A 16,799-nucleotide genomic window follows, 5' to 3' on the forward strand; every position below is an offset into this window, starting at 1 on the left:
TTGGATTGGTCTTACCTATTTTAGGCATTTATTAAGTCTGTATTTTATTCACAACTGTTCTTATATCTTCATTTCCAACCCATATAAGAGGAAGGATTGTGCATCAATTAAAAGCAGAGACTCTGGATCCAGGCCTCTGTGTTTAATACTGTCAATTTCAGTAGGGATTTGAACAAGAGAATAAACATATGTCTCTTCTTTTCTCACCTGTAAAATGAGATTAATGAGATAGCTTCTGTATAATACAGTTATTTTGAGAACTTAGTGAACTGATACAAGTAAATAATCAACTTACAATAGTGTCTGGCACATATTAAATTCACAATAAGTATTATCTATTATTGTTTAAAAAAAAGGATCATTCTTTTTGATCATAATATTGATAACCAAGTGTTTGTAGTTCTAACAGTAACTTGGATAGAATCCAGGCTCTTTCTACTCTTGAGTTGAATAAACTCTTTGAGCTATTTTCCCAGCTGCAAAATGGTAATCATTACTACACTATAGAAGTGGTGGTTGTATAGATAGTGTATGTGAATCAGCAAGTGCTGATTGCCTTCATCTTCCCTTCTAGTATTTTCTTTTAATATATGCAGACAGAAATATAAAGATAAACTTTTTATCCCCGTTTTTGATGTTGCTCATAAGCAAGCCTGAGAGAAGATTGAGAGGTACCGTTGTGTTTAGGTGGGAGGGACATAAATGGAATCCTCAGGGTATCACACCAGGCACAGCATCATGAATTCTCTTGTTACCTCAAGGGAAATGTGGAAAGTCAATTTTTTACCCCCAGTATTCATGTATGACAGTACTGTGGCACCCTGAGGTGTCAGCAATCAATGCATTATACTTCCTAATTCTACCAAGCTTTTTCTCATATCACATTTGGGTTTTACTTTGCTAATTATGATTTTCCAAAAGAGCGCTAAGATTTTCATTCAAAATTTTATACAGTGAATTATAATAGTTCTTATTTTGAAGTTTACCTCTTTAATCTCTCTGTTGAGCAAAAAGTATATTAATCTCAATTGCTAATTGCACAGGTGTGACAAAGAAAAACCAGTCTCTAAATTAGAGCTAATCGACTAGAACCAAGCAGAAATTAAAGAATTCAACAGATGTTTCTCAAATAAAATCTATGTGTCAGACATTATATTAGATGCAGTTTATGTAGCAGGAAACAATCCAAATATAATACTTTCTACAGGGGGTTTATGTCTATTTCAGATAAGTAGAGGCTTTGGGTAATGGCTGGCATTCCAAAGCAACATCATTTGTACTCTGTTTTTGTGATAGAACCTCACACCTCTAACCGTGAATTCCCACAAAAAAGAAAATTTCTTATTATTTATTTATGTATTCATAGTTAGGTCTATTGAAGTATAACTTGCATTCAACAAAATTCATCATTTTTATTGGACAATTCGTTGACTTTTGAAATATATACTGTGTAACTGTCAACATAATCAAGACATATTCCATTGCCATAATCTCAAAAATAAAAGTTACCTTAGGCCCCTTTAGTGTCAGTCCTCTCCCTCACCTCCAAACTATTGTTTGTGCCTTTTCTAACATGTCATAGAAATAAAAATAGTATAATGCTTTTGAATTTATCCATGTTGTTGAATCAGTCAATCATTTGTTCCTTTTTAGTTTCATTTCATCTAATTTAATTTTCCTAGATGGATACACCACATTTTTAAAAAAATCACCAGCTAATTATTACTTTGGTTGTTTCCAGTTTGGGACTATTGTGAATAATGCTGCTATGAACACTCAAACGGAACTCTTTGAGTGCACATATATTTTCACTGTTCATGGGTAAATTTTGAGGTAGAATAGTTAGGTCACATGGTATGTTTAATTTTGTAAGAAACTGCCATATTGTTTCTAAATTGAATGTACAATTGCATTCCCACCAGCAAAGTATAAGATATCAATGAACTCTACTTTCCTGCCAGTACTTGGCTGGGTCAGTCTTTTAAATTTTACCTTTTCTAATCATGTATAATGGTCAAGCATGTATTTATAGTTTGCATTCCCCTAAGGTTAATGATGCTGAATACTTTTCATACGCTTACTTTACATTTATATATCTTCATGGTTGAAATGTCTATTTAGATGTTTTATTCTTTTTAAAAAGTATTTTATTTTTGTATTGGATTGTTATCTAGTAATTGAATCATAATGGTTATTTATATATTCTAGGTATAAGTTCTTTATTAGATGTATATTTTGCATCTAATAATGCAAAATATGTCTCCCACTATGTGGTTTGGTTTTCATTTTCTTAGCTGTGACTTTCATAAAGGAAAAAAAATTCTTTTTTAATTAAATCAGAGTTATAAGTGTTTCCTTGATATTAGAACTTTTTGTGTCTCTCTAAGAAATACTTGCCTGATCTAAGGTCCTAAAGTGTTGCCACTTTTGACAAGGTTTGTGTTTTCTTTTAGATGTTTTATATTTTCTGTCCCTTATAATTATATCTATGGTCCACCTCATTAAGCTTTGTATAAAGTATGAATTAGTGGATTGGGAAGTTTTTTTTTCTTTGTTGATATTCAGTCGTTTCAGTTTCACCCTAATTTATTTTTTTTTTGCGGTTACGCGGGCCTCTCAGTGTTGTGGCCTCTCCCGTTGCGGAGCACAGGCTCCGGACGCACAGGCTCAGCGGCCATGGCTCACGGGCCCAGCCGCTCCGCGGCATGTGGGATCTTCCCGGACCAGGGCACAAACCCGTGTCCCCTGCATCGGCAGGTGGACTCTCAGCCACTGCGCCACCAGGGAAGCCCCACCCTAATTTATTTTTATCATAGTAATGACTGAGCTGAGAATTGACCAACTGATTGTATAGAAGCATGCCCAGAGTCGTGCACAAACTCTTACACCACTTATCCCATGGGTTCCTACATAGGAAGTCCATATACAACTTGTTGATTAGAGGTGTGTGGTGACTCCTTGCTCTTACACTGCAGCACAACGCTTAAGTACTCTGAAGCTAGAGCGTCACTGACTAGAGTGATTTTAGTCAAATTATTTCAACTTCTGGGTCTTAATTTCTTCATCTGTAAAATTGGGAAAGTTCATAGTTTTGTGCAATGCCGAATAAATGTAAGTTCCTCTTCTCCTCCTCGTCTTCCTCCTTCATCTTTTTCATTAGCATCTTGTTTAAATCAGGGAAAATTTATGCGCCCAATTTTCCTCTACACTACTACAATGTAGTGCTCTGAGCTCAGTTGTCCCATGCTGGGTTTTACTGTAGTTACCTGTGTGTCTGCCACCTTTCTTTATAGAACTGAAAGCTCCTTTGTTTTTGTGAGGGGAATTCATCTAATATTGATGTATTCTAATTTACCTAGTAAAGAAATTGAGTGCCACTATCCCTGTACTAAGTACTTCACCTATGTGCCATGGGTAAAAAAATAAGATATGGCTTTCAATCAAAAATTCCACAAATAATAATAGCAATTACTATTTTAAATGTCGAATGTTGACCAATATGCTGCTAACACACATGCATGACTGTATATAATCCTCCCTTTAAGGCAGTGGTTTCCAAACTTATATGCCCATTAGGATCAGATGAAAATTTAAAAAAAAATTCTAAAGCCCAGGCATCACTCCATACCAATTAAATAAAATGTGTGGAGATGGAACAAAGACATAAGAAGTTTTTGAAGCTTCCCAGTTACCTTCAATGAGCAGACAAGTTTGGGAACCACTGCTTTAAGGTTAGTCCTGCTATTATCAACCACAGATTTTAGATGAGGTAATTGTGTGTCTCTAAGAGATTAAGGCATTCTGACTCCAGGACCCCATGCACTCAAACATTATATTACATAAATTGCAATTTAGTTAAAAACTCTAGATATATACATATGATTTATGTATATGTAAGATCATATATTCACAGAAATATACTTATAAAATATGTATATGTGCAAATATAAAAACAGATTAGAAGTATATGAGAATTGATATAGAGTGGAGAATAGGAAAATTGGAAAACCTAATATCGCTTTCGGCGAAGGTTGGTCCTGTTGCGGTTGGAGCATTTAAGAAGCATTTTGAAGACAAAGTTGAGGTTTCATCTGAGTTTGGAAAGAGAAGTAGTTATACAGGTATAAACTTGGAGAAGTTCCTTTGAGGGTATATGGAGCGGCTTGGCTAAATGGCCTGAGGTATGAGAGAGCATGGGAAGTTTGAAATTGGCAAATAGTAAAAGGAGCTAGAAATAACCTGGGAAAAGCTGAGACATGGAGTCAGAGCTGAAAGAGGTACCTAAGTCAGGTATTGGAGTGCCTTGTATTGCAGGTTAAGGGCTTCAAACTTTACCATTTATTAGCTTTGCTGAATTTAATTGAAGATTAATATGAGTAGAGTCATCATTAATGCACATCATATGCTCATATCTACATTTATGCAGTTTTGATTTTGAGTACATTGCTATAGACAGGCGTGAGTACCAATACTTCTCTTTAAATCTTGCAGTGAAATCCTAAGTTCTTTGCAGGCTGGAAAGCACATTTTAGCATTAATTGCCAGATGCCACTGGCAAGAAACACATTTCCCTGAATAGACTCCTATTTGCCAGTTCCAGAGATTAACAATATAATTGGATGTCAAAATGCATCCTTTCCACATCTTTCTCCACTCCTCATTGCTGTTTTTATAATAGGAAAACCTAAAAGGAATGAAGCAGGTGATCTTGCTTACCTAATTCTGGAACTCAGAAGCCTACAAGAATAGGCAGAGAGATGTTTCCAGCATGACTACACATTTACTTATAACCACACAGAAAAGTAATGGTAAAATTTTCCTTCTAAATATTTTTCTTCATTTTCACATTCTTTGTGTTGGTTCAGACTTCCTTCACCTCTCTAGAATCACTGGCAGAGTTCCCTGACTTCAACATTTTACTCTTTCAATCTATCTTCCACACTGTCAAAAGAAGGGTTGTCTGTTTAAAGTTTAAATTTTCCCATTATTCCACTTCTAAATCCATCGTTGTCTGTCTAGTCATTATAGGATTAAGTCCAACCTCCTTAGATGGTTTGCAAGGCTCATCTCTACCTATCTCTTCAGTCTCATCAACATCAAACCCTGAATCATGAAAGTCTTGCATTTCTTGTAGTTTTCCATTTCTTATCTCTGTTTTTCTTAACAATTTGTAAAAGTTTTATTGAGATATACTTCATATAGCATAAAATTCATCTATTTGCATTGAAAAATTCAGTGGTTTTTATAATATATTCACATACTTCTGCAACTCTCCAATTTTAAAACATTTTCATCACTACAAAATATACTTATGCTCATTAATAGTCACTGTATATTCCCCTTCCTCCCAGCCCATGGCAACTGCTAGTCTGATTTTTGTCTCTGTTGATTTTCACATTTTGAACACTTCACATAAATAGAATCATGTAATACTTGGTATTTTGTGCCTGGCTGCTTTGACTTAGCATAATGTTTTCAAGGTTCATTCATGTTAATAGGCGTTAGCTGCACACCTATTCATCAAATTGTAGACATTAGGTTGCTTCCCCTTTTCTGATATTATGACTAATGCTGAGACACAACAGATTTCGTTCTTCCTTTTTATCCAGTCTGACAATCTCTGCACTCTGATTGTTTTATCCATTCACATTTAGTATTATTATTTATATGGTTGAATTTAAGTGTATGTCACCTTTCTTTTTGTTTTCTGTGTGTCTCATGACTACTTTGTTACTCTTTTGTTACTCTTTTGACTATTTTGATACTATTTTACTGCCTTCTTTTATATAATGCAATGTCTTCTAATCTATGATCTATGTTTCTATAGCTTCTTCTAGGTCTTACAATATACATCAAATTATCAGTATCTACTTTAGATTTATATTAACTTATTTCCAGTGAGGGATAGAAATCTTATACGTACACAGCTTCACTCCCTCCACAAACACTCTTTTCTTTTCTATTATTTTTATTCATATCATGACTATACATGTTATCTTTTGTCTTTCAAAGAAGTTGAGAGGAGAAAGTAGAGCAATTAAAGAATTTTAGAATGTATTTTATTAGCCTTCTTATATGAGATTTCTGCTTCTCTTGATTCTCATTATTTCTTCCTGTGAATTCAAGTTACCAAAGTTGTCATTTTATTACTAAAATTCAGTTTTGTTTCCACTCCTCTTGTATGCTATTATTGTCAAATGTATTATATTTCTATATGTTACAGGAGCAACAATACAATTTATAGATATAATATGTATATATGGAAAATCTTACAAATCTTACAAATATACATATATATATAATGTATATATGTTTGTGTGTGTGTGTGTATACAGGTTTCCTCTGCTATTTGAAAGTAGAGCATTCCTATGAAACCTGTTCTGAGCAAAGAAACAATTACCTTAGGACACATCTTGCCAATGGATGCACAAAATTAATTGAGATAAAGCATTCACATTTCTTTCATTTAGGAAAAGCAGGTACTAATGCAGGTCTTTTGTAAAAGTGGAGTAGCATAAAGTGAACTTTTGAAAAGTGAGGGATACCTGTATAGTTTAAGCAATTGTTTATAATTAGTTAAAAGAAGAAAAGAGAGAGATGCAAATATATTCTTTTATAATCACTAATTCCTTTACCAGTGCTCTTTTTTTTCCCCATGTGTATTTAAATCTTTCATCACTTGCTTTCAGTCTAAAAATCTACCGTTAGTGTTTTTTATAAGGCAGACGTGCCAGCTCAAATTCTTCAAATTCTTTTTTTTCCCTTTATCCAGGAATGTGCATACTTTGCCTTCATTTTTGAAAGATAGGTTTACTGTGTATAAGATTTCTGGGTGACTTTTTCTCCTTCACTCCTTTGGATATGTCATCACACTACCTTCTGGCCTTCATTATTTCCTTTTTTTTTTTTTTTAACACCTTTATTGGAGTATAATTGCTTTACAATGGTGTGTTAGTTTCTTCTTTATAACAAAGTGAATCAGCTATACATATACATATATCCTCATCTCTCCTCCCTCTTGCATCTCAGTGGTTAGTTTTATTGGGGTGGTCTCTGGTACTTGATGAGTTGTTCTCCTCTTGGTGCTTTTGATAAGTTCTTGTTATGTTTGCCTCTCTAGATTTTGACAGTGATATGTCTGAACTTAGATCTCTTTGAGTTTATTGTATGTGAAGTTTGTTGAGCTTATGGATGTGTTGATTAATTTTGTCCTCCAATTTGGGAGATTTTCAACTACCATTTCTTTGAATATTTTTTCTTCTCCTTTCTCTTCTTCCAGTATTTCATTTATGTATATTTCAATGTGCCTAATTATTTCCCACATTTCTTTAAGGCTCTGTTCATTTTTATTCATTTTTTAATCTCTGTTCTTAAATTGTAGAACTGCTATCAATCTACCATCAATTTTTCTGAATATTTTCTTCCTCCAGGTCAAATACAATATTGGGCCCGTTAGTGATTTTCTTTTTTCCATTTGGTTATTGTACTTTTGACTCCATAATTTTCATCTTGTTCTTTTGAATAATTCCAATCTTATTATTGCTATTCTCTATTTGATAAGGCATTGTCATCATACTTTCATTTAATTATTTAAGCATTGTTTCCTTTCGTTCTTTTCACATATTTATAATCCCTCTTCTGAATTCTTTGTTTGCTATGTCCACTGTCTGGGCTGCCTCAAAGGCAATTCCTATTGCCTTTTTTTGTAACCTATGTATGAGTTATACATTCCTGTTTCTTTGAATGTCTTACAATTTTATTGCTGAAAATTAGACATTTTAGATAATATATTGTACCAAATCTCAGTATTGATTCCCTTCCTCTCCTGAGGCTTGCTGCTATTGTTTACTTGTTCATTTACTTCCTTGTTTAGTGATTTTGCTAAACTAAATCTATGAAGCCTATTTCCTCCCTCACTGTGCAGCCTTGGATGTTCCTGTTCAGATTTTTCTTTTAGATTGATTACCCAGGGGCCACTCCTGGTTTAGCATAATGAACTTGTTGGTTAAAAATGTTCACCCTTTACTGTTGAACCTGTAAAATGTGTAACTTGTAAACTGTGTTCATAATTCAAGGAATTTCAAAGTTTGTCTCATGTTCATCCAGGAACTAGTACCTTGGAAGTTTCCTTTTTACTTCATCTGGAGAGGGTATAGCCTTTAGCATGGACAGTCTTCCATTGTTCCAGATCATCAGTGATGATTATGATTTATTCATAAACCTTGCTTCCTAGGAGTTGTCCCCGGGTCAGAGTAGCTTGTCATTTTTTTTAGTGTTTGGTTAGAAGTTGTACCTAAGCCCTTTGTGCCGTTGAGCTTGGCTGATGAATCTGCTTGTGGCTTAGGGAATGCTTCCAATCTTCTATATCCCACTCTAATTGTTCCTGAGTCAGTGTAGCCTAATATATGCGTATATAGTCTTGGCATCCAGATTTGTTTGTAATCCCAGGAGGACTCTTTCAGACTGTCTTTTCCCTGGTTTTCTTTGTGAAACTTCTGGCTGCTCTGCTGTTTCCCTTTTTCTTAGGAGTATCAAGAGGCTACAAATTCCTTTTTAAACCTCTTCATTATTTTCTACAATGGCTTTGGGCATGAAATTATTTTAGCTTCCTTCTGAAATCAGCACTTTCAGGTATATTTGCAGAGCTCATGATCCTTAAGGCCTGCCTCTCCCCTTGAGCAGAAGCTGTGTACCACTACACCTGGGCTGGAGGTGAAGACAACTGCCCTTTTCTCCCTGAGTGACATCCCAGCTCTACAAGTGGGTGTGACTGAGAGTAGTAGCATTTGGTCCTCTTGGCTTGTCTCTCTCCCTGGATAGAACCTCTGTGTTACAAATGAGCTAAGGTGGAGGGGTTGGGGAAGATCAAGCCCCAGCATTCTTGCTTTGTCATACTCAAAATAGAGCTTTCACCACACAGTCCTACAGGGTAATGAGAAACACTGCTTGCCTGCCCCTGATGGGGTGAAACCATTGTCATAGACTGGAAGCTTAGAGGAGAGGGAACTCTGTCTTCTTGGCTTTACTCTTCTGAATTAGCACACTTAGAGTTTCCATTACACAGAGCTGGGGAGGATTAGAAGAGGGTGGTTCAGCTGCCACAGACCTAGCTATTCTGAACAAGATTTAGTCATTTTTTAAAATATATGTTTATTAATTTTCTATATGCTCTTAGGATGACTTCCAGTGACTTTATTTATTTTTATTTTTTTTGCGTACGCGGGCCTCTCACTGTTGTGGCCTCTCCCATTGTGGAGCACAGGCTCCGGACGCGCAGGCTCAGTGGCCATGGCTCACGGGCCCAGCTGCTCCACGGCATGTGGGACCTTCCCGGACCGGGGCACGAACCCGCATCCCCTGCATCGGCAGGCGGACCCCCAACCACTGCGCCACCAGGGAAGCCCTCCAGTGACTTTAAATGGCTTTTTTAAAAATAATTTTCACCTGCCAGATAACTACTTCATTGAAGATGTCACAGAACTCATCACGCCAGTATTCTGGAAAATTTGCTCAATTCTTACTCATTGTTAAAACTAGAACTCAGGTGTTATCTTTTCCCAGAAACCTTTCTTTATTCCCTAGGTTGAGGTATGGGGCCATTCTCTCTTCCTACATTATACTGAATGCGTTTTTTTTTTTTTTTTTTTTTAATATTTCTATTCTCAAGTTCTAAGTTCCTCAATATTTTTCCTAGTCATCTAGCTCACCAACCCTTACTTAGCCTTCCAAATGCAATAAAGTTCCATACTCATCAGCACTCTCTCCTCTTTCTTGGCTCTCCAGTCTGGAGATAATCCTCTATTTTCCATGAGCCATATAAATATAAATATATACACATATGTATATTTCAGTGCTTACTACATTACATTGAAATTATACATTTCTTTCACCTCACTAGTGTCTGTAAGCTTTTCAATTACATTTTATTTTCTTTGTGTCTCTAGTATCTAGGCAAGCACCAGACACATAGTAAATACTGATGAATTAATTCAACACATGCCTTTTGAGAGAAAACTCTGTGCCAAATACTGTACAAAGTATTGGAAAGACAAAGGTATACACTAACAGATGCTATACCGACCTTCATGTAGCATATGACCTGACAGATGAAACAGGTATTGAGTAAACAGTTAAACAAATGAATTTTAAAAATGAGAAGTACTGAGGTGAACCTGCACCCAATGTTCAGAGAGTTAATAATATCATCTGATGTCCTTGGAGTTGTGATTGTGATGAGGAAGTGATGACTGACATGAAATAAAAAAGCAAATGCTATTTTACTAGGGAAATAGGATCAATGGGGGGAAGAGTTCAAAGCAGAGAGTTGCACATGTCAACCACCCAGTGGTAGAGTGAGCACAGAACTCTAGGATATGAGAGTTTACTATGGCTGGAACAGGCATTGTGAAGGAGGGATAGAGCGGGAGATAGAGTGATAGGTAGTACAGTTGACCCTTGAACAGCATGGGGCTTGGGGGTGTCAAGCCTGCAGTCAAAAATCCACGTGTAGCTTTATAGTCAGCCCTCCACATCCGCATTTCTGTATTCGCTGATTCAGTCAAGTGCAGACCCTGTAGTTCTGTAGTACGTATTTATTGAAAAAATTCGAGAATATTTTTTTGTTTTGTTTTCTTTCGTTTTTGGCTGCAGCACTCGCAGCTTGTGGGATTCTAGTACACCGACCAAGGATCGAACCCAGGTCCCCTGTAGTGGAAGTGCAGAGTTCTAACCATTGGACTGCCAGGGAATTCCCTAGCCAACTCTAAACCATTATATATTTTTGTATAGCCTGTGTGTTAGAAATGGAATTCACGTTTTTAAATGACTTTTTAAAAATCAAATGAATAATATTTCAGGATGGGTAAAACTTATATGAAATTCAATTCCAGTGTTCAAAAAAACCCCTGGTATTAGAATACAGCTATACTCATTTGTTTATGTCCTATCTATGGCTGCTTTTGCTACCAGGACAGAGTTAAGTAGTTATGATAGAGACCATATGGCCCTCCAAACAATCTGGCCCTTTACAAAAATAAGTTTGTCAACCCTGGCCCTATAGTAGTAGCATATACTGAAATGTTTGAATCAAAACATTTAAAGGGCATGTAATCACATAGCCATGTTTTGTTTTTGGAGGGAGGACAACTTAGAGGAAGGAAGACCAGTTCAAAGATGAGTCAGGAGTCCCCAGGACCATCCCAGGGTTGCATGATTTGCTAGGAAGACTCATGAGACTAAGCATCTAGTCATACTCATGACTATGGTTTTATTACAGCCAAAAGATACAGAGCAAAATAAGCAAAGGGGGAAAAGGCATGAGGCAAAACCCAGAGGATATAAAGCACTGGATTCCAAGAGTCCTCTTTCAGTGAAGTCACATAGACATGCTTTAATTCCTGTATCAACAGGTGTGACAATACATGTGAAATGTTTTCTATTAGAAATGCTTGCCTGAGCCTGGGAGTCCTAGGTTTTTACTGGGGGCTGGACACATAGGCATGTGCACCTCTGCCTGGTACATACAGTAATTCCAAACTCCCAGAAGGAAAGCGGGTTTTCAGCATAATCCATATTGTTTGCACAAAGAGTTTAGTAACTCTGAGCCACTCTTATCAGGGAGTGGTGGGAAGCTTACCAAAATCCAAGCTCCCAGATGGAAGTCAAGAGCCAACCTAGCCAGCCAGTGTTTGTAAGTGTAGCAGTTTCAGTCCTGCCATTGTAACTATTTTTCTGCACGTGAGGTTATTGCAGCAATTGAAGTAGAAATTTCTATTGCAGTAGAAATTGCCCTTCTACTGCCCCTCCCTGAGCAACTCAAACAAATTGTCTAAAAACAATACTCACCATAGCCCTGCTCTTACTCTCATTATTGGCAATTAGCCTGGCCTATGAATGAACCCAAAAAGGACTAGAATGAACTGAATATGGTATTTAGTTTAAAACAAAACAAATGATTTCAACTCATTAGATTATGACTAAATTCATAATTACCAAGTGCCTTTAGTATATATAAATATAGCTTTTACAGTATCTCTTGTAGGGCTGCTAATATATCGATCCCACTTAATATCCTAACTATTATTTCTAGAAGGCATAACATTATCACTATTCGTAATGGCAACCCTAATGATCCTAAATTCACACTTCCCTTTAGCCAGCATAATACCAATCGTCCTACTAGTGTTCGTAGCCTGGGAGGCCGCACTCGGATTATCCTTACTAGTGATAGTATCGAACACATATGGCACCAACTGCGTACAAAATCTTAACCTCCTCCAATGCTAAAATTTATTGTCCCTGCGATTATATTAATACCCCTGACTTGTTTATCAAAAAATATGGCTTGAATTAATGCTACAGCCCATAGCCTGCTAATTAGCCTCACAAGCCTGCTCCTCCTTAATCAGTTTAATGATAATAGCCTTAATTTCTTACTAATGTTCTTTTCCGACTCCTTATTTACACTGCTATTGATCTTAACAATATGACTCTATTAATGGCCAGCCAATCTCACCTGCTCAAAGAGTCACTGACCCGAAAAAAACTATACATCACTATACGAATCATATTACCGACATTTGTAATTATAACATTTAGTGTCACAGAACTAATTTTATTGTACATTATATTCGAGGCCACACTAGTTCCTACACTCATTATCATCACTTGATGAGTTAACCAGACAGAACGCCTTAATGCAGGACTCTATTTTTTATTCTACACACCTGTTGGGTCACCCACTTCTAGTAGCACTAGTATATATTCAAAACACTACGGGTTGGGGCTTCCCTGGTGGCGCAGTGGTTGAGAGTCCTCCTGCCAATGTAGGGGACACGGGTTCGTGCCCTGGTCTGGGAAGATCCCACATGCCGCAGAGCGGCTGGGCCCGTGAGCCATGGCCACCGAGCCTGCGCGTCAGGAGCCTGTGCTCTGCAACGGGAGAGGCCACAACAGTGAGAAGCTCGCATACTGCAAAAAAAAAAAACAAAAAAAAAACCGCTACGGGCTCTCTACATTTCTTAACATTGCAGTATTGAACGAAAGCATTACCCAATTCTTGATCCAACGTTTTCATATGACGTTTCATCTCCACCTTTGATTACCCAAAGCACATGTAGAAACCCCCATCGCAGGCTCTATAGTCCTTGCAGCCATATTACTAAAACTTGGAGGCTACGGCATACTACGAATCACAGCGATACTTAACCCACGAAAAGAATTCATAGCATACCCCTTTCTTATGCTTTCCCTATGAGGAATAATCATAACCAGTTCAATCTGTCTGCGCCAAACAGACCTAAAATCACTTATCGCATATTCTTCCATTAGTCATATAGCACTTGTCATTGTCGCTATTCTTATCCAAACACCTTGAAGTTATATAGGAGCCACCACTTTAATAATTGCCCATGGCCTCACATCATCCATACTATTCTGCCTAGCAAACTCAAATTATGAGTGAGTCCATAGCCTAACAATAATCTTAGCCTGAGGCTTACAGACCTTCCTCCCACTAATAGCCGCTTGATGACTGCTAGCAAGCCTAAGAAACTTGGCCTTACCCCCAACCATTAATCTGGTCGGAGAGTTGTTTGTAGTTACATCGTCCTTCTCATAATCAAATATTACCATTATCTTAATAGGAGCCAACATTGTAATTACAGCCTTATACTCTCTACATATACTAATTACAACACAATGTGGTAAATACACACACCATATTAATAACATTACACCCTCCTTCACACGAGAGAATGCCCTTATAACCCTTCACATCTTACCCCTCCTACTATTGTCACTAAATCCCCAAATCATCCTAGGCCCCCTGTATTGTAAATATAGTTTAAAAAAACCCACTAGATTGTGAATCTAGTAACAGAAGGTTGAAACTTCTTATTTACCGAGAAAGTATACGAGAACTGCTAATTCATGCTCCCATGCCTAACAGTGTGGCTTTTTCAAGCTTTTAAAGGATAGTAGTTATCCGTTGGTCCTAGGAACCAAAAAACTGGTGCAACTCCAAATAAAAGTAATAAACCTATTTTCCTCTTTCGCTCTAGTCACACTACTTATATTAACAATCCAATTATAATAATTAACACCAATCTTTACAAAAGTGATAAAAATCCATCATATGTAAAAAAACACTGTTCATATGCTTTCATTACCAGCCCAATTCCAACCACAATATTTGTCCACACAGGCCAAGAAATAATTATTTCAAACTGACATTGGATCACGGTTCAAACCCTTAAATTAACACTTAGCTTCAACATAGATTACTTCTCAATAAAATTCGTACCCGTAGCATTGTTTGTCACATGGTCTACTATGGAGTTCTCACTATGATACATACACTCAGATCCCTATATTAATCGGTTCTTCAAATATCTACTCCTCTTCCTTATCACCATGTTAATTCTTGTTACCGCCAACAACCTCTTCCAACTTTTTATTGGGTGAGTGGGGGTCGGAATTATATCTTTCCTGCTCCTTGGGTGGTGGTAATACCGGCGAACAGATGCAAACACAGCCGTTCTCCAGGCAATCCTATATAACCTCATCAGGGATATTGGATTTATTATGTCGATAGCATGATTCCTATTTAACCTAAACACATGAGACCTGCAACAAATTTTTTTTTTCTTAGACCCATCTCCCTTTTTATTTTTTATTTATTTATCTATTTATGGCTGTGTTGGGTCTTCGTTTTTCTGTGCGAGGGCTTTCTCCAGCTGTGGCAAGCGGGGACTACTCTTCATCGCGGTGCGCGGGCCTCTCACTATTGCGGCCTCTCTCGCTGTGGAGCACAGCCTCCAGACGCGCAGGCTCAGTAATTGTGCCTCACGGGCCTAGTTGCTCCACGGCATGTGGGATCCTCCCAGACCAGGGCTCGAACCCGTGTCCCCTGCATTGGCAGGCAGACTCTCAACCACTGCGCCACCAGCCCCCTGCAACAAATTTTTACATTCGACTTACATCACTCAAATCTCCCCCTCATAGGGCTTGTACTAACATCACTCAAATCTCCTCCTCGTAGGGCTTGTACTAGCTGTAGGCAGGAAATAGCTCAGTTTGGACTTCACCCTTGACTCCCCTCAGCAATAGAAGGCCCTACTCCTGTATCAGCCTTACTCCACTCAGGCACATTAGTCGTGGCAGGAATCATTTTGCTTTTTCGATTTTACCCTTAACAGAAAACAACAAACATTCAAACAATAGCACTATGCCTAGGAGCCCTCACCACCCTATTCGCAGCAATAGGTACCCTCACCCAAAATGACATTAAAAAAATTGTTGCTTTCTCCACTTCAAGCCAATTAGGCCTAATAATAGTAACAGTTGACATCAACCAACCCTATCTAGTATTCTTGCACATCTGCACACATGCTTTTTTTAAGGCCATACTATTCATATACTCCAGATCTATTATCCACAGCCTGAACGACAAACAAGATATTCAAAAAATAGGAGGCCAATTCAAAGCTATACCTTTCACCACAACAGCCCTTATTATTGGAAGTTTAGCACGGACGGGAATGCCTTTCCTCACCAGCTGCTAACACGTCTTATACCAACACCCAAGCCCTGCTAATAACGCTAGCTGCCACCACCCTCACAGCTGTCTATAGCGCTGGCGTTATCTTCTTCCCACTACTAGGACAGCCTCGTTTCTCTCCCTTAACCTCAATCAATGAAAACAACCCATTCTTAGTTAACTCCATCAAATGCCTACTAATTGGAAGTGTTTTTGCCGGATTCATTATCTCCAACAACATCCCCCCAACAACAGTCCCCCTAATAACCGTGCCCCCATACCTAAAATTAACTGCCCTTAATTTCAAGTGCTGGTACAGTGCCCTTTGTACCAGCACTTGAAATTAACCTTAACGCAGGTTAAATCTCTTAACGCAGAAAACTTAAAGTTTATTTGCCCCTCAAATACCCTCAAGTTTTCTAGTCTTTTAGGATATTTCCCCACTATCATGCACCACTTACCCCCCTACTTAAATCTATCAATAAGCCAAAACTCAGCATCCTCCCACTTAGACTTAATCTGGCTAGAAAATATTTTACCCAAAACCACATCCCTTATTCAATTAAAGCTGTCTACGCTAGTCTCAAGCCAAAAAGGCCTTATCAAACTATATTTCCTGTCGTTCCTTATTATCCTTCTCCTTAGCATGCTTTTATTTAATTACCATGAGTAATCTCAATGATAACCACAGCACCAATAAACAGCGATCAGCCAGTAACAATTACCAACTAAGTACCATAACTATATAATGCTGCAGTCCCCATAGCTTCCTCCCTTAAAAAACCAGGATGACCGGTGTCATAAATCACCCAGTCCCCCAGCCCATTAAAGGTAAACACAACTTCCACCTCTTCATCCTTTAAAACATACAGCACCATTAAAAACTCTATTATCGGGCTTCCCTGGTGGCGCAGTGGTTGAGAGTCCCCCTGCCGATGCAGGGGACACGGGTTCGTGCCCCGGTCCGGGAAGATCCCACATGCCGCGGAGTGGCTGGGCCCGTGAGCCATGGCCGCTGAGCCTGCGCATCCGGAGCCTGTGCTCCGCAACGAGAGAGGCCACAACAGTGAGAGGCCCGCGTACGGCAAACAAACAAATAAACAACAACAACAAAAAAAACCTCTCTATTATCAATCCTGGAAGAAATGCCCCCAAAACAGTCTTATTAGAAACCCAAACTTCAGTATACTGCTCAGTAGCCATAGCTGTCGTGTAATCAAATGCGACCAGTATCCCCCCTAAATAAATCAAAAACATCATC

General features: G+C 38.0%; 1 protein-coding gene and 1 pseudogene across 2 annotated transcripts in view; both read left to right on the forward strand.

Moving 5' to 3' along the window:
- The window catches only part of LUZP2 (leucine zipper protein 2), a 446,285-nt gene that overhangs the window by 359,281 nt on the left and 70,205 nt on the right, over window positions 1-16,799 (forward strand). The window lies entirely within an intron of this gene.
- LOC136126423 (NADH-ubiquinone oxidoreductase chain 5-like) lies at window positions 12,115-16,211 on the forward strand (annotated as a pseudogene).

This window comes from Phocoena phocoena, chromosome 8 (assembly GCF_963924675.1).
Source record: "Phocoena phocoena chromosome 8, mPhoPho1.1, whole genome shotgun sequence".
Taxonomy (NCBI): Eukaryota; Metazoa; Chordata; class Mammalia; order Artiodactyla; family Phocoenidae; genus Phocoena; species Phocoena phocoena.